We start from the raw sequence: 27,641 nt of genomic DNA, 5'->3' as shown, positions 1-27,641 counted from the left end.
GCCCATACGTGCGAGCGTGCGACGCATGGTCATGCCAGATGTTGTTCCGAGTTAGCCCATGTTGTATTGGGTAATCAACTCTTCAACAGTGCTGCGTCTGTTCGCCTGTACTAGTCTTCGGACCAGGCGCTCACATCTAACATTAACCTTTCGCTGACCTTTGCAGTTTCACCGTCAGGTCGTTGTGTGACCATTTTCACGCCACTCCTGGCACACTTTAATTACGGTGGCTCTTGAATACCCCACCAGTTCAGCCGTTTGGGAAATTGAGGCACCAGCTCGTCGAGCACCCACAATCTGTCCTTTATCAAAGTCCGATAAATCCTTCCTTTTACCCATCACGCTCAGAATTTTACTACCTAGTGCATCACTGACACCTTATCTATGCTACGTAGGTCGACTCCGCACTCTCGTACCTCACGTGGTCAGCGGGTCGTCATTCAATTTTCATAGGGGTGGTCATACTTCAGTGATCACTCAGTGTATATATATACATAGAGAGAATCAGATCTAACACGCAGGAAATTGAGTAGGGGTGCCACAAAATAAAATAAATTACTTAAGAATGCTGTTATTAAAAAAGGTCGAAAACCACTGGAATAGAGTTTGACAACAGGTGACGTTTTAACAAAGGCTACACAGTGCACTGATATCTTTTTCATGATATTAGGAGTAAATATTTTAATTTTATGCAGCTGATGAAAACTAGCTGAAATTTAATTCGATTTAATTCGCAGCTGTTTCCGGCAGTGTTTTCCATTTTTATTTTATTATTATTTTTTTTCCTGATGCCAATGTCACCAGCGGAACCGCTATTACTGTAGTATAACAGAGCGCACATAAAAGTTATTTGAGGCAATTCAGCAGCTACCGCAATTATTACTGCCAATGATAGCTTGATTGCTTTTTTCGGATGATCATGACAAGAAGACGCCATTTTATAGGACTCGGGAAAAAAAAAATAAAAAATAAAATAAAATAAAACAAAAACAGACAGGAAATCAAGGTGGCAGGCGAGGGATATTAAAGCTTTCTATTTTTATTGTTTGCTGCGTTTTATTCCTACAAAAAGCGAATTCTTTTGTCCCACTGTATTTGTCATTGGCTTTCGGACAGCACAACGATTTCTCAGTTGGCAGGGGCCTGAATGTAAGAGCTGTTGCACTAAATTTACAATATTTGCTATTAACTCAGCGTCTTAAATTATCGTATAAATTCTAAGTAGCAATTTATAAAAGAGATAATTTCGCGTTTAATCACGAAGTAAATGCGGATTTTAAGATCATACAAGAATTGTCAGATTTAATTATTAAATGCCTTGTCATAACTAGTTTTCTCTGCATAAAATTTTTTCATGTTGGATGAAAAGAAAATACTTATCCTCATGAGCTGGAGGGTACGTTTAAACTTTAGTATTAACCTTTATTATTTTAAAGAAGGCCTTTAATTAATTTTGATAGAATTATAGTTAATAGCATGCAGGTGGAATTGTCGCTTGTGTTTTTCTTTGGTTTTCCTTACGGACTTTCTTTTTTTTTTTTTTTGGCGGGAGGGGGGGGGATGCAGAAGATTAATATATTTTAACAATGAACTCAATTGAGGCCTGAATGTGGAATCTCTCTCTCACAGATGCTGAATGCACTCATCTCATCCAATGTATTATAGCGCAAGGTGTGAGTAATAATCAGATAATACTGAAACTCAAGCATTATTACTAGAGGTGTTGCTAATTATTACCCTCCGGACTCAAGGATAATTAGAGAAAACATATCTCATACGGTGTTATCACTTTCATCTTTTACTTTTTACTTTTTCTTTTATTTTCATCTAGGCTTGATTTCTGAGAGACGACCACAATAATCATGCATCCACACCGCAAACGAGGTATGCAGCGTGTCTTACCACATAGTTCTAATCTTTATCAGGAAGAATATATGGCACCCTGATGGATGTTTTATTTCAATCCCCCATCTTGAGGCAAGATAGCGGCGACTCAGAAGCACTTCTCTTTTAAAATTCATTTATTCGCCATCCATATAAACTAAGTTTACAGTACTTGGGAGAGGGTGTCTAAAAGAATTCCAGCTGTAATCATTTTATTTCAATCCGTCGTCAAGAAACAAGAACAGGCTGCATTATTTTCCCTTGGAGTAACTCAGAAGTAGGCGCAATTAGTTCTACTCAAATCTTATTGTTTTTCATTATTATTATATCTATGCATTTGTTTCTTTACGTTAATAACTCAAGAAAAGAACTTGAAAATATCGAGCATCTAATCATGTACAAGTTAGTGCATTTGCATCATTTCTGTACATAGCCAACTACATAAGTAGTTATAAATTGGCATCATTAAGTATATCTCATATTGTGAATACCTTCACAACGAGTTGCCATGGTATTGTACTACCTCGAATAAGTAACGCTTCGCCATAGGAGAAGACTATTGTTACTTATTCTCAGTGGATACCATCACCCATACGGCACCGTTTCAGAGCTTATTGGCTCCTCATCAGTGGGTGGGCAGGTACCCTGGTGTTGCAATGAGGACAACCCAGTTGCGAAGTGTAAATCCACAATATGAGAGATGCCTGATGGTATGGAGTAATTTAGATTACTCCATACCATTATTCATAACATCAAATAATCAGAGACTAAGGCCAACACCTCCAGAATTTGACAAGTGGTGAAATTAAATTTTGTCTTTTGAAAAATGGGTAACTAGGCTGCCTTGTTTGATCCCTGCATCTTGTGTAAAAGGTCAGTTCGAATCCCGTCAATGATGGGAACAACTTAGTTGTGAAATTTCAATTAATTATCATTACAGTGGTATATGTAATGTGTTTAAAATAGATATTTTTATTTCTTTACTAACCAAAAAAAAAAAAAAAAACAGCAGTTGTGAGATGGAGTGGTTGCAAATATTAACCGTTGACCAGAAAAACTATTTTACCAATTGTCGGCGTTTTGTCAACTTAGCATTGCATCGCATTTAAACTGAGAGACGCACCCACAGCGATTTAATAGCCATGATTTCGAGTGACAGAGTATGATATATAAATAGGTTATTAAGAAAACGTTTTTTTTTTTTAAAGCTCTTGAAATTACGTAACCTTTTTAATCATGCCATCTGTTTAGGTTAAGTTTCACTCAAATAACAAGAATATTGTTTTGAATAGTGGACGATATAAAGTGACTTAATATATCCCTACAAGTTTTAATTTAATTAAATTAAAAAATTAAATAATTTTTAATTTAATTTAATAAAGTTATAACTTTTTAATTTTATAACTTTAATTAACAAATTAAATATATTATATCTTTTATAATTAATAAATTATATTTTTAAAATATTAAATTTGCCAGTACAAGTGACAAGCGATTTTACACTGCAAACCCATTAAATCCATTTTCTTTTCTGTTTTTTTTTTTTTTTTTTATATGATAACCTTCTTAAATAGCAAAAAATTAATGATACAGATCGAAAATCAACAAGAAAACCAGTAACTCGAAAATTCTCATTGATATCAATATTAAAGTTTTTAAATTTAAATCATTTTTGCGCATGGCATACGACGGCTTGGTAGTTGGTGGTTCAAAATGTCCTTATGAACAGGTTTAATTTTTTCAAGTGATTTGCATTAACAAAAAAGTATATTAATCTTTTGCATTAAGATATTTTTCATTTGTAATTTTTCTATACACATTGTTCCTTGTCACTTTACTTCCAATATATGTGATTGACAGTTTGAACATACGAATTGATGGATTGCCTATTGCTGCTTGGGGGGGGGGGGGGTAACAAGTCCTTTGTTCTTAACCTTGACTTTGTTGGTAACTTTACTGTACTGTACTGTGGTTATCCCCTCACCCATTCCCTACAAACCGTTGACTTCGCAACCGGAAAGTAAAATCGTAAATTTTTACCTACTCCCGATTTCTCTAATGCTGTGGACGCCGCTATTGCGATCACTGTGGGACTCAGCTTAAGTGATAACAATAACCGATGAAAGAAGAATGCAAGCTGTTCAGCGTTGTTTATTGATGCAGAGCAGAAATGTATACATAAAAAGATGGAAGCGGAAAGAAAAACATGAAAATCAAGCAATATAAAATACTTTAATTTGATTCTCTGCTATTTCTTCGAGAAAGTCATCAATAAAAACGAAACTATCATGATGTTTCAGGAAATTCATACACACTATCAGAACAAATGCGGAAAATATTGAAATAAAGAATTCAGTTAATTCTGTACAGTACGTTCATGGAGTAACAACACCAACAACCATTACGAAGCAAAATCGGTAACTGGCCGAACAACGTGTTGGAATTCAATAACAAATCGGGACGTTAAATTGGGACAATCACTTCCACTGCACATGCGTAAACTGCTATAAGGCAAAAGAGTGGTAATGAAAACCACTGATTACAATAAACGGCGTTTTTTCTCTCCTTATTTATATACGTCTAATTGCGACGTCATGCGATTTTTTGGAAATTATGAACAAATGTTTAAAATAGATTTTTTGGAAATTATGAACAAATGTTTAAAATAGATTTTTTCGGCTATATTATTTTACCAAAATGTAAATTCAAACTTCTCTCAAACCGTTCCCTCCCTACATAAATTCATGTAGATTTCTTGCAGTCCGTGTGACGTTGTGACAATGAATTCTGTTCAGGACAGTGATACACTGCCCTACTATTAATACCCGGACACCTGACTTTGGACAAAAAAAAGAGAGCTTTTTGTGTCATTTAATGTTTTGTGCTGAAACCTTTTGCTTTTATGACGGCCTTCAATCTTCGCGGCATACTCTCAACCAGCGTTTTATAAATGTCAGGTGATATGTTCCTCCACTCGATCTTTAACGCAGCCGCCAGTTCGGCCTTGTTTTTTGGGCGATCTCGACGTGCACGTACCCGACGATCCAATACATCCCAAAGATGCTCGATAGGGTTCAGATCGAACTCTGGGCTGGCCAATCCAACTTTTCTACACCCATGTCCTCAAACCACTGTTACGACCGGAGCAGTATGACATGACGCGTTGTCTTGCTGATACAGGTATGGGCCTTCCCCAAAGTATTGCCATAATGTTGGATGTCCTTGTATTCCCTAGCATTCATGGTTTTGTTGATAACGACTAATGGGCCCAAGCCAAACCATGAAAAGCAGCCACATACCATGACACTGCCTCCATCAAATTTCATTTTTGGGAGGATACAACCAGGAAGGAACTGTTCCTCTGCATTCGCAACACCCAGGAACGGCCATCAGACTGGTAGAATGCGAACCTCGACTCGTCTGTCCATAGGGCTGTTTTCCACTGCTCTACAGTCCAGGATTCGCGTTCCTTACACCATGTTAATCGGCATCTAGCATTTGTTGAGGTGATCGATAGCTTGTGAACAGCTGCACGACCATTGTAACCCATGTCATGGAGTGTCCTTCGTATTGTACTAGTGCTGACATTAGTCCCAATATTCTCACTTGTGTGACTTGAGACAATGGCAAATTACGATTGCGAGCACAGTTCTTCGCAGAATTCTCTTGTCCCGTTCTGTTAGTTTTCGGGGTTTACCAGGCTGTGTTTTGGCAGATTCAGTCCCATTCCCCTCTCATTTGCATATGACGTCACTGACCGTTGACCTAGGGTTCCCAGAGTGACTGCGATATCTCGTACAGAATGCTTGCTTATGTGGCATACTATTATCATTTCACATTGGAAGTCTGTTGAACGTGTCATCTTGCATGCCCACTTTTTCAGCTGTCTGTTCGAAGCCCAGTGTGCATATTTCTAGCAGGTTCTGTGACGTGTTGCATGCATAGGACCTGTTTTCCCATCCAAGGAGGTGTGTCCGGATATTAATGGTATAGCAGTGTATATTTTCCCCGATATTAAAGTATGCCGATTATTCACGTTATTAATTTATTTTATATTATTATCAAATGTACGAAATCACAAATAACGAATATTTTATATACCATTTATAATACTGAGTTTTTTAAATAATTAATTTTGTTATGTTTGAAGATGTTTTTTGTTGTTTGTCTTTGATTAAAAATCTGTTTGCAAATATTCCAAATTAGCCCGCTTACTTTTACAGAAATGTGACCGTAGTTTTCTCCCTTTTTTTCTTGATTTGTGACTGTTTGGAACTTTTCTCTTTTTACTCACTACACTGGTTTCTTGGTTTTAAAATAAAATTGTGCTGAAATACTTACGGAAATAAATGTCAACATGTTCAAGTTTTTGCCGACCAGAAAAGTATTAGGAATTTCTTTTGCTGCTACACTAAGTCACCAAAACGTTTATGTACAATCCCTATGACTATTTCTGAGATTAGTTTGTGCACTTTTATCATTCCACGAAGATTTCTGGAGAGAGAAATCCATATTAACTTTCACGAACACATGTACTCAGTTTTGAAGTCTATATGTTTTTTTCTCCCCTCCCCTCTCTGGTTTTCCTACCAGTTCGAAGTGCACTTTGTAATAGAGGAATTTCGATTCTGGCTTGACGTCAGATTAGCAGCATGGCCAACATATTTGTTGTGTGCGAATTTAAACTGTGGAAACTTCAAATTATGGCATTATTTGGTTACATTGTTAAAATTGATAATCAATATTATAAAAGTAAACCATGGCAAAAAGATGCTGATGGTTATTTTAATAAGCTGTTCCTTTATCTTGATGTAATTTGCATACCACTGACTATCCGTTTCTCGAACTTTGGGCCTTACGCTTACCGTTCCTGTTGAGATAGTTAAAGAATTTTATTATTAATCAAATGTGCTGTATTGTGATCGCAACGAGAACCCTGAGATATCCAGGATAATTAAGAAATTATTCAAGTTTTATAATCTTATAGTTATCCAAAATAATTGAGAAATTATCGAAGTGTTCTATAATTTATTTAAATGAACATGGTGTTACAGAACTGGTCTTTAAGGCATAGTAGTCATTACTGAAGGCGCTTAATTTTTAATGATGTAATTTCATTCTTTGTGGCTGTCAATTAGCAGCCACAAGATATGCTGCGATGTTTCTTAACAAGTATCCAATAGTCTTATGGTTTTCCTAAGGCACTTAGGGTTTTAATTACTTGCTCTAACAAAGTGCATCGCTCTCATGAACGATAAAGTAATTAACATTGGTTTAGTGGAAACATCACACGAAGCTGCTTCAAACGTCATCGGCGATGAGTCAAAGTACAGTAACTAATCTTAAAGCTTGCAGAAGGTGCGTCTGGATCGCAGCATGCCCACTTAATGATATTTTCATTGATCTGTTGCTTCAAGCATCAAATCAATGCGTTCCCAGGAGTTTCTCTCTTTTATAATTTTTGTTGGGAGCTGAATTTTATACTTTCTCGAACTGTTTTCAGATATAGACTCTTCTGTTACTTCAAATATTGTGACATTTATATTCTTTTATGAGGGCAGTGTACTTGCATCGATTTAAAGCGATTTCACAACTTCAAATTTATTTTTTTAATAAATTTTTCAACTTCCAGAAAATATATTTATTTATTTATTTCAGTTTAACATTTAACTCTATTATCGTTTTCAGTTTAACATTTCAGTTATTTCATAGTCACCTCGGAATTAGACATTGGACTGCAGCATCTATAAATAAACACCGGAGATAGCTGTGAGCAGAGACATACTACCAAGAGCATTTTAAAAGAGGGAATACAGCAGCCCAAATAGCTGACAGAAAATACAGATATAAACATTAGCTTTGATACGATTCCTACATTGACATCATTTTTCGACATGAATGGACAGAACTTGTATTATATGTACGAAAACAAGTTTTCTTACCTGAAACACAAAGACCGCTACTAAGAGGATGCTGAATTGCCTACCCCTTTATCACATATTCCTGTTTTTCAAGGAATGTACATTAGTAGAAATGAATTACTGATCATGATAGTCAAACCGTGGAAGGACGCCTAGAATGGTGTAACAAATGTGGACATTTTCCAATGTCCATATTTGGAACGTCCTGGAGAAGGATTAGGTGTTTATTTGAGTTTACATCTGTCGTCGATTTTGTATATTTTTTCTAAATGGAACCGACAGATTTGAAGACGGTTTTACTCGATATTTTTTTAGCGCTCTTCACTTTGAAAATGTTTTTTTTCTGCAAGTTGATTTTACTGATTTCTCTATATAGTAAAATGAATGCCACACATTAGTGGCAACTAAGTGAATGTAACAGTGATTCATTGTTACCGTGTGAAAATTTGTCACAGCCAAAATTGCGTGTTGATGATTCGAATAGCATGGAATAATTCTGTCTTGAACAGTCAGATTAATATCGGGAGGTTAGTGTAACTAAACATATCAGGATGACCTGAAATAACGTGTTCTGCAAGTTTGATCTATTCCAACCTTGTGTGTCACAATTTACCACAGTGTTGTCCGAACGAGGCTTCACTGTACTTACTCTGCTGATGAGCATTCTGAAATTATCAGCACCGTTTTTATTACTTTTTTTTTTTTTTTTGTATTATGAAAACTGTAAACACACTAAAGGTATCAAAACCAATAGTAACTAGTACCGTGCACGAGTTGAAGGAGATGCCAGAAATTTGCTCTGGTGACTAAACATGGGTTTCGCCACTTCAAGCCTCCAATAAGCAAAGTGATGGTATTGCACCGGTTGATGAGAGTTATCTACCCCCTAGTGTTAGTATTAGTACTAGTAAATATTAGTATTATATTATTAGTGTTATATTATACTAATATTAGTAGTGTTGTTAAGTAGTATTAGTTAATATTAGTTAGTAGTGGTATCGAGAATAATATATTACTAGTAATATATTATTCTAGTAATATATTAATACCATAATTACTAGTAATTATGGTATTATTCTCGAAACCAAGGCCCCACTTAACAACATTTTGTTATTGACGTGTGATATCTTTCACATCTTGTCAAAAACTTAAAACTTCTTCGTGTACGTAAAATTATAAAGTGGGAATAATTATGACTATTTGGGCGTGATTAAATTTTGAAGAAAAAAAAATCTGTCCATTTATTTACAGCTTAGAGTTTCAATGCTGATGGTACCTAACTTGATGATTGTCTCAATTGCATATTAGTATCAGTAGTGGCAAATGATGCAAGAAAGCAAGCCCATAAAGCATCAGCAAAAAAAAAAAAAAAAACGACCCTACACATTTCACCCATCCATATCCTCCAAGAATTTGTCTAGTTCTTCCTTGAATTTATTCCAGGCAAAACCTCCGCACTCCATCCCGCAACCACCTCTCCTCAGTCCTAACCCTTGCCTCCCCATGCGAGTATTTTCAGCAAGAGGAAGAACGCCACCAACATCTAGCCCACTCAATTCATTCAAGGCTCCAAACACCTCACCAGATCCCCCGCATGTGCTCAGACACCACAGTCCACAGAACTGAAGCCTCCCGTGGCAAGAGTACCCCGCTCTCCTACCAATCCGGCCGTCCTCCTACACCCACCCCGCAGATCAACATCCCTCCTAAAGTGAGGCCCCCAGTGCTGTATGCAGCACTCAAGACATGGCTCAACCACGGTCTTTCCCAAAGGGACAATCACCTCCACATCCCTGCCAGCAAAGCTCCTGCACTGCTCAGAGAACCCCCCCCCCCCCACATCCTTCCGCACAACCATCCCCAAGTCCATTCCACCCTCCACCACCCTGAGCGTAGTTAACACAGTTGATACGCCAACCTGGGACTACTGCTATAGGAACCAGAAAATTTAATTAAAACTAAAAATATAAAAAAATAAAATTAAACTACCTACACACACACACACACACACACACACACACACACACACACACACACACACACACACACACACACACACACACACACACACACGTCATTACAAACAAAGAAATTACTGTGCAGATTTGTTGGAAATCTGTGTTGGAGGCAGCCTTATAGTCCATTACATCAGCGAGGCTCTACTGGAGGCGTGCTTGTGCTTGGTGAGAATAATAAACTTCTGAAATATATATCCAATGTATTTTGCACAGTACTGTGCAAAATATGCTATGTATTTTGCGCAAAACTGTGTACTAGACTTCTGTCCCTATAAATTCCCGTTATTCAATCGATTGCAAACTCTGGTTTACTCTGGGATCCATCGCTTCAATAACTGACTGCACCTCCTCAACTAAACTGGAAACTTGTCCTAATTTCTTTGTTGTAATTTAACAAGTGATCTATCCTTCAGAGTCTTGTTCTTCCCCATCTTCCAAAATTCATGAGGAATAGAGAAAGCTTCCTCTCGAATTAAAATAAGTCTTTATATGATAGAGCTTCAAAGTGAAGACTGCAAATTTAGCAACCTCATAACTTGATCACACCTTCCTCAATCTTAGTGAAGCTCACATCTTGAGAGTTTAACAGTGCCTATTTTTATGGCCATTTATTCATCAAACCCTTGGAAATCATGTACACCTGGTCACCTTGTCTGCCACACTAAATTCCATGCTGAACATTTGATTTCCCCTAAAGAGTTCCTAATATTGTTAAAATGGCATGCATGATGTTGCAAAGGCAGAGCTTGAAGTAGGTAGATATTCATTATTATGACAATTTTTGCTAATAGAAGGTGAAATCAGATAAGATATAAACACACATTCTTGCATATTTCTAACCTAATTTCTTGCCCTTGGGACCCCAAGTAGCTCAGAATTTTGAAATATTTAGTAGAAGTTGCATTCTTTACTAAGTTTTTTTTTTAAATGCATGTATTCTTCTGTGCATTTCCTTCAGCCAGGATATTCAAAAACATGATACCGGACATCAGAGATGGCGAACCTTTTCCACCCTGTGTGCCAAAAAATAAGCTGAAACGAAAACGAAAATATGTATAACAATTTTAGCGTGCCATAGAAAAAACTGACTAAATGATTAAGTAGTGTTGATTGTTTTCTGTTATAAAAATGTAACAATATTTGAAAATTTTCTAATGAGAACTTCGTTGCTGTGTAATTGTGCGCTTACGGTTTTCACCACCAGATGTAGCTGACGTACAGTAAAACAAATTTGTCTTCAAATAAAATTTTTTTTTTTATAATATGAAGTATTTGTGGGTGGCCGCATACCCATATATTTTCTAATTCTAGCTGCTAGTGGCACACTTTATTGATTTTTAATAGCTGTTCTATACCGAATTAAAAGCATTAACTATATCTATTCTTGTCAATCTGCTCTTAACTTTTCAGTGCTGTGAAGGTTTAAAAAAAAAAAAAGAAAGAAGCAGCATTCAGTTTATCTCCGAAACAAACCAATGCAACTTCCTGTGCTACTCCTCTGGCTGTTCCTGTCTGAGAATTAAATGAGTTTAAGCTAATAATGTCAAAACCAATGTCGAAATTTTACTTGTTCCTTCACGAACTCTGCCTTCGAATCCTGTTTGCAAAACTCCGCTTTAATCTCTACTAAAATTATCTTAAGTACTTTTCAGAAATACAATTATTTATTTCGTTACCAAAGCAACGTCATAGTCGTATAATATTTCACTTAGAAGTCAAAATGAATGAAAAGCTTAATACCTCAGGAAGAGTTGCGATAATAAAAAAAATATTCTCTTACGTGCGTTATTAAAAGACCACAGAAGACCACACTTTAAAAGCATTTTCTTCTGACAGAATGGAATTTGGATAGCATGCTCTTAAGTCAAAATAAAAACGTATCTACTTGAAGATGAATTGTTCGCTTTTTAATGTTCGATATTTAATTTCGTGAAGAGATTTTGAATTCGACACTTAAGAAGTGAGGTAGTTTTTAGGACGTTGTCTTCAAAGTTCCTGGTCATTAAATTAAGCTGAAAATGATTTTCGGTGTTAGATGTGAAAATTTTCCTTGTTGAACAAAAAATAAGAGAGATGTGCAACCATCTTAATGGAAAAATATTAATTGTTTCTATTGCGGAAGCACACCAAGCAAACATGTTATTTCTAGTAGTAATTGATTATCCAAACTGCGATAGGAAGTAATATAAGCAAAGAAAATAGAAATTATTGGAGGCTGTACAAAGAGAAACAGAACTAACTCTTTATGTTAATAATAAATGTAACGCAGCTGTTAAAATTTTTTTTTCGCTGTTGATGCTATTGAACATCAGTATTCTGTGTTCAAGGCTGGTTTCGTTCGTTGCTACCGATCGATATTAATTAAAGATATATAGGATGAGGAAATTCTTTCCTTTTATTTCTGAATCCATTCACCCATTTCCGCTGCATTTAGATGTCTCTTCGAATGACCCATGAACAATTTGTGAACAGGGCCAATGAAATGACCTGACTGCTATCTGGTTACAGATCATTTACAGCAGTCCTTGCGGACAATGAACATGAAGTTTAGTGAGGCTAGCTGAAGGAAAATGTCTTACGGCTGTCATTTTGTGCTCAGGAGTGGGAGAAAGCAGTCAGTCGCCACGTCGCCAGGATTCTTCAGCTGAGTGGCGTCTGATGGTATCGTGCTGAGTTAGAGGTGAAAATGCAAAAACGACAATTCTAGTAAATGGAGTTTTATGTATATATTAACGAAAAAGTTAAAGTTCGTTTATCAATAACAACAGCAAAGGAGGCACTTGTCAAGTGAAGAACATGTTTATATTAGGAGTTGCTCTGTTAGAATTTTGTACTTCTCTCTTTTTCTGTGGGTTTCCTTTTTATTTTGATTTATTGTTTCTCTTGTCGTTTTGCAACGGATCAGTTAGCTGAACTGCCAAATAAGTAGAGGAGAATACTAAATTATGCAAAGTTCGGTTTCCGCTTAAATGCGTGACTGAAGTGATATGCCACACTCCAGAGGTTTCAACTGATGTTGAAAGCTGTTTGCAAAGCTTGCTAATTCCGCGAGTAAAACCAAGTGACCTGTTAAAGCTCACAGGGCGGTGTCCGTTTATTGGTTTCAAGTCGAGAATGACAGTGAAATCCTCTAAACACTGACATTTTCACGGTTATGTAGAAGTTACACTCAGCCAATGGCAGAGATTTCCTTCCAAATATTACAGAAGTTAAAGGTTGTGTTTACCTGTTTCTACGACTCCTGGTTGTGTCTGTTTTAAGTATTAATCATCACATGACTGAAAACAACTTAGCCCGAGATGAAATTGCATGCCGAGGAGGCATTAACCAAGGGGAAATGCACTCCACGAATAAAACAAATAACAGTGATTACATATTACTTTGTTAAATTAATAGCTTATTCACTGTTAATTAACTTTCCACTACTGTAACTATCGACACATGACTGCCAGCTATAATCAAATGACGCGTTTTGAAATGTTTTAACGAAACGAAAAGAAAGAAAAACGAACTTAATAGTTGTTTTTAACTTGGTTGATCTGAAAATAACTCCATTTATAACCTCCACTTAACCGTACTGTTAAATCCGCTTGAGCATCCCGCTGTAATAAATTATCAAAAGAAACTTCCGTCCTGGCTAAGCCATTTTAAGTATTAACTGAACCCTTTTTTTTACTGGTAAAGCGAAGGCACTTCTTGTTGCTTCGTTAAAGGCCATTTATCAAACGGGCTGTTCTATGAAGAGAACGAGTGTATTAATGCGGCCAAGTTATCTTAGAGAACTTAGTAAAGCAAACGTTCATACAAATGTATTTAGCAAACTAAATACATTTTGAGATGTATTTAGTTTCATGTAATATGGTAACAGAATTAAAAAAAAAAATCATTGAAAGTGCTTTTAACTTTGGTAAATTTCTTTGCCTGCACATTTAAATATTCTTGGTAAGAAATTCTGCTAATCTCAGGTTGCACATGAGAGCACTGCTAATATTAAACATATAATTTTCAGTTTATTCAAGGCCGAGCAATTTAAATAAATCTGGAGTGGTGAGAGATTTATCGTATCTGCTGTGTAGTGTTAAAAAGACTTAAAAAAATTTCATTACAGTTTAAGATATTTTAATTAGACAAGACTCCATTGCATACGTGTGCTTTGCCTAACCAATATTAATTTATTTAATAGTGGTTACGCAAACCAGAATTTAATTTATTATTATTTTTTTCTGTTGCGAGTATTCATCTAAAAAGCCTTCGGTTTTTCCCTGTGAAGGATACTACAGTATATAATACTTTACTGCATGCCCCAGCGCATTTTAAAGAGTTAGCGGGCTGGTGGAGTACTTCTCCTGCTCTTCTTGTGTGAGAGAAGCGGAGATAAGCGTACAGTGTAACATGCGATAGTCTTGGGCAAGCATAAAACTGTTCCAGTCTTTTTAAATGCATATGAATAAATCTGCCATTTCCCAATGGACTTCGTTCGTTAAAACTAGAAAATATTTTAAGGTTTTGGAAGATAAAAGTTATCTAAATGAAAGTATTTCTGTGCAGCCCTCTGTTTTCATTTCTCCCTCATACTTAAATCAGAAATCAAAGAGCTCTGATCTTAAAAGTTTGTATCGAAATTCGTCGCGCCATTCCATTGAAAGTTGTTTAGATAAAAGGAATTGAAGAACCTACTACTAAATTATTTTTAACTTAGCGAACTAAGCTAATCTTTGGTTGTGTTATCCCGAGGTTTTAGATTCATGTGGGCTTAATGTATTCGTTGGTGTTTTTAAGCTAAAATTCGGTATCTCGAAGCGTTGGCTAAGGACTAGATTGCGCTGCCGCTCTTAGCATGCAGTAGTTTAGGGATCTCACTAGAGACTTTGCAATACAGTATAAGGATACGACCTACCAGTTGTTTTATTGATCACTTTGATTATTTGTTCACTGTTTTAAGATCTGTTATATGTTAGGCTTGTGGGGTCTAAAGATGTGGATGATCATAACTTTTGGTTCTTAGCTGCATTGTGAACGAGGTGACTTTGATTAATTGAATTTTTATGACAGTAACAGGTGCTGCTGTCATAAAAATTACAACACTCGATTATCATTTTTATAATTTTGTATAAACCGTAGCTCATAGAACCAGTGTTGCCAACTCTTAATAATATTTCCCGCTAGCCGCATACTCAAAATCCGCTATTTTTAGCACTTGACCCGCCAAATTTTTTAAATTTTCTTTGTTTGTACTTTGTAGTGAATAAAAACAAACAAATAGTATATATAAATAGTTATTTATATAACTATAACTGTTTGTAATATAAAAATATATAATATATAACTGTTTGTAATATAAAATCAATATTTAAAAATCTAAATTAATTTCGAAATTCAATACCTCCTCATCATATGCTTCTTGTGTACCTATTTTGCGAAGCACTTCTTCAGGTAAAACATAATTTTTACAACACTTTTCAACTCTTTTGAGCCGTATCGTACTGATAAGATTGCATTAACCGTGCCAACACTCATTCTGTTGCGTGTTTTGTTTTTTACTAGATTTAAGTTGCTGAATATTCTTTCCACATCTGCATTGGATAATGGCAAAATTAAAATTCCCAATGCAAATTCGATAATTTCTTTAAATGGATTTTTATCGCTTGCATCTCGATATTTCGAAACTTCTGACCAAAACTTCATTGTATTGTTGATGTTTTCCCATTTAACGAGAGTAATGTTTATATACTGTTGCCTGTTGTTGTTGTGATAAGTTTATTCATTATTAATTCATTTATTTTTCTTTCAAATTGGTAACCTAAATATGGCTTAGGGTATAAATAATTATTAATGTCCTCTTCTATCCTTTCAATATGTGTATTTGGTAAAAACATTTTATTGGCAATCATCGAAAATAGCATGTTTAAATCATGTAGTAATAATGTAGGATCGGCAGTATTTGATTCAAAAGATTTGTTTACTCTTTGTACTTCAGATAAGATAGGTTTTAAAATAAAAGATATGCTAAATTACTTTCATCTTTGAACATTGAATAAAGAAGTTCTGCAGTATAACATTTGTCAGTCAAACGAGTTATTTCAAAATGGGCTTTTAATTCAATATACTGTTCTAAAATTCTTGTTATAGGAACTTCAATGGATAACCACCTTGTTTGACACGAATGAACTATCTTTTTCGGATCTGCACCATCGTTTATGGCACTGTACACTGTATAAATATTTGAATTGATTTTGTCGGCTGGTGGATTTACTAAAGGCACGATTTTGCATTGCACGAGGGTTTCTAGGAATACAACTATCGTGCAATACAAGGACTGACTATACTAAGATATTATTACACTGTAGTTATTAGAAATAATTATTACTTATTACTCTTATTACTTATTGCTCTGTGGTTATTAGAAACGTTGAAAGAGATGTCGGTAATTCGGATCGCATTTCTTGGAAGCCAAACAAATACGACGAAGAAAAATTATCCAATGCCATTCCTTCGCTGTTTCAAAAAAAGGCGTCATTAGAATTTTTTCCACATTTTTAGATTTGATTCAACAATTTAAAGCTATGACCCAATGATCAGGTCGTTTGACCGCGAGCGTAACTACGTCAAATTGTTGGGGTTCTCCTCAGGGAAATCCAGAATAATATAAAACGGATTCTTCGCTTTATAAAAAAACAAACTATGAAATATGATATCCCTACTATTTCAATTATGAATTATTTTTATTGTTAATTAAATAATTAATTGAACAATTAATTTAATATTTCTTAATATAAATGTTACATTGCCAAAATACATAAAATGCTAAACATTTATACTCTTCCCGCTAAAAAATCCGCTATCCGCTATTTCATACTTTTATCCGCTAAACCTGAAGCAATTCCGCTAAAACTAGCGGGAAAACCGCTAAAATGGCAACACTGCATAGAACATGCATGATGTGCAGTATTATGCCTTTTGAAGATTTCGCTTTTAACAAAAATTCACTTTTTATGAAAGAATTTACGTGCACTGGCCGAAAGGCTCGTGAGACATGTTACCATAAGACTACGAAGTGGAGGCATATATTATACGTATATTCTAAAGATACCGCAGTAAGCTGAAGCCTTTATTTCTTACCACACACATGATTTCAAATTTTCGGAGCTTGTAATGTTGACTTCCATCAGTTTGTTAGTGACAAAAACCGTAGATTATTTTAATCGGCAAAAATTGCTGTCTGTTTTGTCTTCCTAATTGTATAAGTGTTTTGAAGTAGCTGAATCATGCAGTTTCATAATGTTCCCGAGTACACTTGCTGGAACAACATATAATTTGGCTTGCATATAGATCGGAAGCTTAACGACACATGGGAGCTCACATGTGCATTCTAGTAACTATTTGCTCCCCGAGTAAGTCATAACGCTACAATGAAGATGCTGCATTGCGCTGCGACATCTCAAACCTATTTCCTTTGTAGAAATTAGACAGAAATATAAATAATATTTCAAGCCATACGAGACGAACTGGACAGTGATGAATTTAGGGAGGAGTATGTATTTAAGATTAGACTCACATGTATGCGTGACACTTCAGACAGTGATATCACTGCCGAGATCACCAGGCCTTACTTCCTGATTTTTTTAATGTGGGATATCTTAAAGACTGAACGAACATTTCTGAACAATCCATACTCAGTTGAAAACTTAAGGGCACATCATTAAGTTAATTTCCGTCATTCCCCAAGGCATATGTTATCAGGTTTGAATGTATTTAGCACAGAATGGCGGGTACTTCCAAAACATACTTTTATAACGCATTGTGACCTTGTATATTTTAACGGGTCTACTCGTAAACCAAATTATATGCTTTTCCAGCAAGTGTAACATGACTTATATGCAGTCTTTAAGCCAGTTTGTATAACATGACTACTGTAATCTTTAAATTAGAGTGATATACTGAACTTTCTCCTACCTCGTATTTCATTAGCATCTCCCACTCATATTTCTCATCCAATTTAATAAGTACTAGAAGTATAAAGTTATAGAATTCTTATAGTACCGTGATAATAGACTAAATATAAAAATAGTGAAATGCTTAAATTGCGGTACTCACCTTGAATATAATCTGCAATAGTTTTATGAAAAGACTGATGGCTAAATATAAGGTGGAATGGTTAGGTTAATGCATTAAGGTGGGATGAGATTTAATTTAACGGAATTTTAAAATAAGCGCAAGGAAGCAGAATTGCACTACTCCGTCCCTGGTTGTCATAAAGTAGAAAATAGTTAATCTGGAACATAAAAGAATTGATATTGCCAATAGTCGTGACGACAGACTTTCGTTAAATTATAACGTCTTCAGTTGGCGGTGTTAAATGAGAAGTAACGCGTGCTGTATTTTAAGGAATTTTCTATACTCTCGTGATGCTCTTTGGAAGACGTGGGAATCTCAGGTGTGAGAGATTCCAAGCCGAGGAAAGGTGAAAGGGAAGTTTTGCGTTTAGGATTTTGAGATCAGTATTGTGTCGAAACCATTCGATAATGAGGGCTTCATATTGAAGAATTTTGTGGCTGGTTTTAAGTCTTATAATGTTGATAGCGGAGTCAATTAAAGGAGTGTGATTGTGGGTTTGGGCATGAATTGTGAGTTCTGTACTAGCTTGTCCCGATCTAAGACTATTATAGTGGTAGTACGCGCGAGTGTTGGAGGTTTTGGTAGAACCAAACTTGGTAGTAGTACTACCAATATAACAGGCATCACAGTTTGGTTGACATTTAATCAAGTAAATTATATTGTTCAAATCGTTGGTTGGGTATTTGTGTGTATCTTTGTAAGTGTTGAATCAGGATCCGAGTTTATTATAAGCTGAAAAAATAAGGGAGATATCAGTACCTGTAATCACACGGCGGAATTGTCCGGCAAGTTCATTATGGTATGGGAGGATGATGCGTATATTTGCGTTGGTGGTGGGTTTTGGTGGACTGTTAATTTTACTTTTGGCGGTGGAAATAGTGTGTTGAATGAGTTGGGTTGGGTTGTTCCTAGCTGTAAATTTTTCTGTGAGGTATTGAAGTTCATTGGTTAAGTCATTTTGTGAGGTGCTATATTTGAGGGCATTATGTATTTGGTTGAATAAAACCGCTTTTTTTGTGCAGAGGGGGTGGTGCGAAGCAAAATGTAGGTATTTGCCTGTATGTGTATTTTTTCTGAAAATCTTTGTGCCTAGTTTGGTACCTGTTTTGTAAAGAGTGAGGTTGAGAAAATTAATTTGGTTGTTGGTTTCAATTTCAAGAGTGAGTTTTAACCTATCATGTATTGAATTAAATTTTAAAAAGAGATTGTCTAAAGTGGACCTATTGCCTATTATGAGTATGTCATCAGCGTAACGGGTGTATAATTTTATTTCTGGGGGGAAGGGTTGTAGGATTTGGTTCTCTATTGTGGCTAGGTAAATTTCTGACAGGGGGGCGGAGATATATTCAACACACTATTTCCACCGCCAAAAGTAAAATTAACAGTCCACCAAAACCCACCACCAACGCAAATATATGCATCATCCTCCCATAATGAACTTGCCGGACAATTCCGCCGTGTGTTTACAGGTACTGATATCTCCCTTATTTTTTCAGCTTATAATAAACTCGGATCCTGATTCAACACTTACAAAGATACCACACAAATACCCAACCAACGATTTGAACAATATAATTTACTTGATTAAATGTCAACCAAACTGTGATGCCTGTTATATTGGTAGTACTACTACCAAGTTTGGTTCTACCAAAACCTCCAACACTCGCGCGTACTACCACTATAATAGTCTTAGATCGGGACAAGCTAGTACAGAACTCACAATTCATGCCCAAACCCACAATCACACTCCTTTAATTGACTCCGCTATCACCATTATAAGACTTAAAACCAGCCACAAAATTCTTCAATATGAAGCCCTCATTATCGAATGGTTTCGACACAATACTAATCTCAAAATCCTAAACACAAAACTTCCCTTTCACCTTTCCTCGGCTTGGAATCTCTCATATTTGAGATTCCCACGTGTTCCAAAGAGCATCACGAGAATATAGAAAATTCCTTAAAATACAGCACGCGCTACTTCTCATTTAACACCGCCAACTGAAGACGTTATAATTTAACGAAAGTCTGTCGTCACGACTATTGGCAATATCAATTCTTTTTTGTTCCAGATTAACTATTTTCTACTTTATGACAACCAGGGACGGAGTAGTGCACTTCTGCTTCCTTGCGCTTATTTTAAAATTCCGTTAAATTAAATCTCATCCCACCTTAATGCATTAACTTAACCATTCCACATTATTTAGCCATCAGTCTTTTCATAAAACTATTGCAGATTATATTCAAGGTGAGTACCGAACTTTAAGCATTTCGCTATTTTTATATTTAAGTACTAGAACTAACTCCAGTTGCATATCTAATGACAAATATGAGCTTTGCTTTAAATGCGTGCCGGACTTCTGTTTTTCTCCGTGATGATCCTTATGGATTTTACTGAGAAAACTTAAGATTAATTAATTGTAATTGTCTTATTGTGATTAATTGCAGTTTAATCGGTGAATTAAATAATATAATGACTGTAAATAATTGCTACATTGAATATCTAGCTGATATAGTCGCCTTTGTATCATACAGTAAAGATCATTTTACTTTTTTTTTTTTTTTTTTTTTAAAGGAAAGTGGGGTACTTACGAGATTACTCGATCCCAATAAATTTACAGTACATGGGGGGGAGGGGGGGAGTTCAAAAGTATACGGACCGGAGTATTTTTATTTCGGCCACCATCTTAAGACAAGATGGCGTCCCAGAAGTAATTAAGCTATTTAAAAATTCCATTCCTAGGCTAAAGGTGCACAATGGTATACATGTGATATTAATGGGGATACCACGAAAAACGTGATATGAATGGAACTATAATATCTAGATTTCATTTTCCATGAAATTCTGGACTTGGCGCATAGGGACGTAAGTTGACAGATTTCCCATGACTTGTAACGAAAAAATAAATGACAAATGAACAAGGTTACTCATTGAACAAGAGCAGCTAGAGCAGCTGTTAACTTAGCCAAGTCACTTTTGTTGGTCCTGGTTTTCTGCTGTTAGTCCATGACGCGGAAACTTCGTACAATTTATGAACATGCCGACTCTTTGTGTTCTTTGCTTCTGATGCACCGTGTCATTGATCACGTGTCTTTCGCCGATCACGTGGAAAGACTTCGTTTCTTAGTACTTACGGCCATAAAAGAAAGAGAGAAAGGGGAAATCCATATATCTTTGCGTCCATCCGCTTCATTTCCAGCAAGAGGCGTGCTTTGGTTTTATATGGCTTCATGGAATGGATTTTCTCTGCTAATCACCGACAAGTCGTAAATGGACTTCGACACTCCTTTAGTGGTAGTCACCATTAGGAAAATTTTTATGCAAGATCCAATCCATTATAGATTTACTGATGGATGAAAGGTGGTGTACTTTTCTTAAAAAGTTGAAGGTTTAATAATTTAATAAATCACTTAAAAGTTCGATAATGCCGTGTCTAGGGAAGTTGATCGGTGTTGTTTCATGGAAGAGTCGCCTTTCTGTCACTTCGTTTACTTGGAGTGGTTATTTCGTTTGGTACGCAAGCGAGAAGGTGTTCTGAGTACTCATTAATCATAATAATGGGACAGTACTGACAGGAAAATTAATTGGGAGCTGCCACACTTTGAACTAATGTATAATAACATGGAGTGAAATCATCACCGGCACAAAGACTTGGAATTTGATGGTTTAGTCATTGATATAAATTACCTAGGATTAATAGACTAAAGTACCATATAGTTGATTGGTTAGTTGCCAAGTATTTTATTAAATTGTAGAACAGAGATACTTTCTGTAAGATTGAAAAAGTTAACACATGCGAAGTTTCACATGCAGTTTTCAAGGAAACTCTATAATAACAATGAGACCGAAATATACACTCATGAGCAAAAACATTTTGACACCCTTGACTTCAATTGTTGTTTGTTTGTTTATTTGGTTTTTAGAAGGCCATATTGCTCCGGGAATATGCGGTGGTCATTCCCGGACCTTTCCGCATCCTCCGTATTTGGTGGTGACGGGCTCGAACCCAGGACTAATCAAGAAGCGTGTGTTACGCACTGCTGCTCGTTCCCACCTGGCTACGGAGGCGCCCCTTGACTTCAAGAGTGGATGCATCCCACAGCACATAGGGGCGACATCACCGACCGGAACAGTATAGATATATATCGTCAGTATGAAGCTTGTGCAATGGAGACAGGTAAGGATCTGACGACGGAGTTTAAACGGGGAATAATTTGCGGCTCTAGGTAGGCAGGGGCCAGAATCTCAGCAGCCTTAGGCATTGTCGACTGTTCGAGGGCTGCCGTAGTGAAATTTCGGCGGGAATGGCCCGAAGAGGGTCACACAACCACCCAAAGTTCCGGGATGGGGAGACCCCACACAAAGACAGTCGAGGTAAACGGCAGTTGGTACTTACTGTCCGGGATAACAGATGGCTCATGATTCCTCAGTTAATGACAAACTTCAACCAGGGTACGGAGAAACGTTTCCGAGCACACCAACCGGCGGATGCTCTTGTGGATAGGTCTACGGAGTATACGACCTGTTCATGTGTCCATGTTGACAACCGTCTTCGACTCCGCTTCCGGTGGACACGGGACCACCGTTCCCAGACATTGCACGACTGGAAAAGAGTCTCATGGTATGATGGATCAAGGTTCCAGTTCCATCATGCCGATTGACAAGTGTGTATTTGATGGCAAGTAGGTGATCAGCTGCAACCAGAGAGTGCACGGTTGGTTGAAAACAGGCTGGCGGCAGTTCTATCATGGACATCCGCTCATTGAACATACCCTCACCGCTAAATCCTACCTTGGTATTGTTTCGACCAGGTTTTGCCCTACGTGGTAATGTGTATCCAGATGGCACTGGATTCTTTCATTAAGACAGTGCGCCGTTTCACAGGGTCTTCGAACCATTCCTGCAGAATGCAGGAATGGTTCGAAGACCAGGTCCATGCATTTCGTATGCTTCCCGGCCGCCAAATTCCCTCGACATCAATCCTATAGAACATTTGTGGAATACCGTGGAACGCCAGTGCCAGCGTAGACATGTATAGTATCTTATATAGGACGGCACCTGAGCAAAAGTTCAACTCCGCTTTTGTACACTGTGTGATAGTTACAGAGCACTGTAACAGGCCAGAAATGTGTGTAATATTATGTTAGTGCAGTGTGTGTGTGTGTGTGTGTGTGTGTGTTGTTGTGTTTAGTTGTTTCTAGCCGTTTTGTCACCAGGCAGGCGATCACCTGGAAAGCTTGCCCAGTGTCCGTCTACACCACGGGAAGGTAGGCCACAACTACGCATGAACCATGACCAATCTCAACAGTCACGCACTGAATGTCCAAAGCGAGTTTGGAGCCATTCAAAAGAACCCTGTGCCAGCAAGTCGGCAACAGCGCGCGCACACACACACACACACACACACACACACACACACACACACACACACACACACACACACACACACACACACACACACACACACACACACAGCAGAAGACGAAGAAATAAAGAGAAGAAAATAGCCTAAAAGTGAAAAAAAAAAAAAAAAAAAAAAAATATATATATATATATATATATATAAAATAAAACAAAACAAAAAAGTGCCAGTGTAAACGAATGCTAGTGCCTCATTCGTTTGCTAGACTCTGAGATGTTCTTCTGTCCATCCGGTCTAGGATACCTGAGGACACCTTCCGCGGTCTTGTGGAGTCGGTGTCACTCCGGCTGCAAGCGGTTATCACAGTGAAAGGTTGTCGAACAAGCTGTTAGGTACATGCTTTGGCTTATGAGTGTATGTTATTGTCTACAGAGTCCCCATAGAAATTAAAGAGCCGTACAATATAATAGGGGGGAAAGAAGACGATATTTCAGTGTAGTATTTGAAATAAGTGAAATTTATACGCTTTACTGCTTTCGATTTTTGATCAGAGATTATTCTGCTCCTACTGACGAATGTTTTGAAGCTACACTGCTAGACAAAATTAACAGAACACGCAGAAAACGTGGTGTAACTCGTGTAATTTGCTATTAAGCTGGACAAAATTTGGTATGGTTGTGTACCACAGAATAACGATAAAATGAGGAGAGCTAGAAACTTCGGAGAGGTATGAAGGACATTTATAGGGGTTATGTATGAATTACCAAAAAGGTCATATTACAGAGTCGATACAAGATGCTCAAACATATACGCCGTAGTGATGTCACATGATATCAGTATGGCGTATAACCCCCTTCAACAGAACAGGCCTGACAGCGGTGAACCATGCTCAATATAAGAGTGTCTGTAAAGTTATGTAGCAAAAAATCCCATTCTTTCACCAGCACAGACTTTAGCTCACCAAGTAATGAGGAGGTGGCTGTCGGGTATAGTGCGACGACCAACGGCGTCCCACTTATATTCGATCGGATTTAAGTCTGATGATCGCGCTAGCAACGGCAGTCGTTGGATATCTTCAGTTTCAAGATATTCCTCCACCGCTTGAGCTGTATGTGCAGTGGCGTTGTCGTGCATGAAAAGAAAATTTGGGCCAACTGCACCCGTAAAAAGTCGCACATAGGGTTTGTGGATCTGTTCTCGTTACCTCTGCGCAGTTGCAATATCCCTATCAAAAAAATGAAGAGGGTTGCGGCCGTTGATCGTTATTCCGCCCCACATAACACTGCCTCCATCGTAAGTGTCCCTTTCGAGGTTATTTTGTTTGTTAGTTATTTGGTTTTTAGGAGCATTAGCAACTAAGGCCATATTGCTCCGGTGATATGCGGTGGTCATTCCCTGATCTTTCCGCATCCTCCGTATTTGGTGGTCACGGGCTCGGACCCTGTTCGAGGTTATGTGAACTGGAATTACTTCTAGTAGCATGCACATTCTCATGATTCTGCGAGAAAGTTTCGCGGTTAAAAATATCGAAATAAGATCCTCGAAATTAATCGAAATCGAAATTAATAAAAAAAAATGTATATTTGAACGTCTTTGTTTTTTGTGGTTAGTGTGATCATCCCGAATCAAGAACAAGATACAGTACAATTATCCATCATATCTTCATCCAACTTTCTTTGGTATCTCTTCTCCATTGCCTGCATGTCTTGGTGAAATTCTTTCCTCCCATGCTCCTCACCAAAATCACAGAAATTTTGACTGCGAAGGTGTAGGACGAGAGTTCAAGTAATGGAGCTTGATTGGCATTCTGCGTCCCATTTTTCTTTTTCAATCGACTTGTCAACTAGTTCTTTATAACTTTCGCTCTTAATGTTATCAAGAAAGCCATTCGCTATAAGACGTAACAGCTGCCAAACATTTCACTCAGCATCAGTCATTTTGTCTCTAGGTCTTATGAAGCAAACGTCTGTTTAACATGTGGATCAATAAATATGCTTTCTTTCATTTTTGTATCGGAAAGTTTTGTAAACTTAGATTGTAGATGCTTGAAGGTGTCACATTGAGGATTCAATACTTTAACAAATTTTTTGACAGTCTCAGCTTGATATGTAGTGGTGGAAGCAAGACTATTTCTTTTAACTAAGGGATTGTTTACTACATTGTGTGCGCAGGCTGCAGCTCAATTCTGGCAGAGCATTCTCTTCTTCCGTAGTGCTGATCCGGTAGTGACCTGTGGTGCCCGATGGGGAGAGAAAGCAAGGGAAATTAGTCAAACTGTTTTTCAGACCCAGAAGGAACTCTAGTATTTTTAAGTTCTCGCAGACATCCAATTTATTGGTCATACTTGATATTCTCTAACATATGCTTCGGAAATGGCTACGGAAATGTGAAGCATTTCCGTAGCCAATCTTTAATGGGGTATGTATGTACCCACTGTGAAGCAAAACTTCGTTGGATGTGTACATTCCTATTGTGAAGCAACACGTAGCTTTCAATCATTTACTTGAACTGTCTGTCTTTAACTCTCTTCTGGATCGTGGCTAATACCAATTTATTCATATAGACCAATGAGATCAAAATATTCTGAAACACTGTAAAAAACATGCACAAGTGATTGTCTTTTTCTTTATGTAGCTGGGATCCAGTAGATTACATTTTTTAAACGAGATGTCAGAACCTGTACATTGAATTTGCTTAGACCAAAGTCCTTCATTAAGTATCCAATTCTTGCTGATTAGGGAAATACGATGTATTGCTTGATCACTCTTCAGAAGTGTAATCCTAATTATCCTGTTCGGGGTAATTGGGATTAGATTCGTTATACAGTTATGAATATTTTTTTGGAAGGTTGGTTGGGAATTGGCAGGTCTTAATTGGATGGCAACAAAGGGTGGTATCTTTTTAAATATATATAACTGCTACTTTAAAGTATAAATTTCAGTCATGGTGGTTTGTACTCTCTCATTTATTCGAAGTATACCAGAAGGCGTAGACTGCGATTGCTACGAAACAATCCCTCTAATGTTGATCTATAACTACCACAATTTGTTTTGATTACCCATAGACATTCCGAAGTAGGTTTAATGTGCACTGCAAAACTTGATGCCACCAACGATGTTATGTCTTACCTGTTTTGGACCTATGTCGACCTATATCCACAAACTTAGCAGAACGAGTATGGAGATAATTTACGCCTTCGTTTGTTAGCCATAGCAGAGTGCCAATAAAATTAATTTTATCCTAATACTACAGGCCCTTACAGTGTTTCAATTAAAAGGCACTGGGATCTATCTCGCTTATTTTTAAGTTTAGACAATTTGTGTCTGGACCTTTTTTGTGGTATTTGGATTGAACTTTTGAATTTGGTGTAAGAATTTAGATTTTAGGATTTATAGATTTAAATTTTGCCTGATCAACTGCATTTTTTCTCAGCTGGAAAGTGTTTGCCGGTTCTTGATTTGGTATGAAAACGTCATCAGTGTATTTCTGAAAATAACGTAATCCGGGGGAGGGAAGATACAAAGAAACGTAATGGTTATACGGGATGTTCGTTCTCTATTATGGGTGTTTAACTAAGTTGGCGGTGAGATTACAGTTGTTACCACCCTTACCTCACGATACAGCCATTACATTATTATTATTATTATTATTTATTATTATTATATATTTTTTTTTATTAGAGGAAATTAGTTTATGTTCATTTTAAAGTATACCGATGACGTTTTTAGACTAAACTGAGAACGAGGAATACCTTTGCCGTTGAGGACAAAAGCAGTTGATTAGGCAAAATTTAAACTTAGAAATCATAAAATATTGCGATTTCTAAATTGAATGAATAATATTTCGCCAAATTTTAACAGCAAATTCGCAAATTTCAAGCGAAATATACCAAAAAAAAAAAAAAAAACTGAAGGGAAATAAATAGTCCAAATTTTAACTAGATAAACGTTGGTGCCTTTTAATTAATAATACTTTAATAATAAGACCTTCACAAGTACATATAAATATCGTAAATACCACCAAAATATTGACACTAGAGAAAAACCTATGACACCGTTGAATTCAATACGCAAAATACGTATAAGAAACTGTTAAATATAAACGTTTATTTTTAACATCAACATTTTTTGTTACGCAGTGTAATGCATGTGCTCTGGAAGCTCTGGTATTCAGTCAGTAAATTTACGGAGGGAGAATAGTCCGTATGGAATGGTCAGCCAAATCTTCACAGCCTCCATTCAAGAGAACATTCAGGGATGCTATGGGCAATGTTTAATTTACAAAGTGCCGCCTGGGCCTTTTTTTGTGGTCCAGTGTCCGACATCTGGCCCAGTGTCGGA

The sequence above is a fragment of the Mastigoproctus giganteus genome, chromosome 7 (assembly GCF_048544385.1).
Source record: "Mastigoproctus giganteus isolate SK-2022 chromosome 7, ASM4854438v1, whole genome shotgun sequence".
Classification (NCBI taxonomy): domain Eukaryota; kingdom Metazoa; phylum Arthropoda; class Arachnida; order Uropygi; family Thelyphonidae; genus Mastigoproctus; species Mastigoproctus giganteus.
This window is presented reverse-complemented; position numbering follows the sequence as displayed.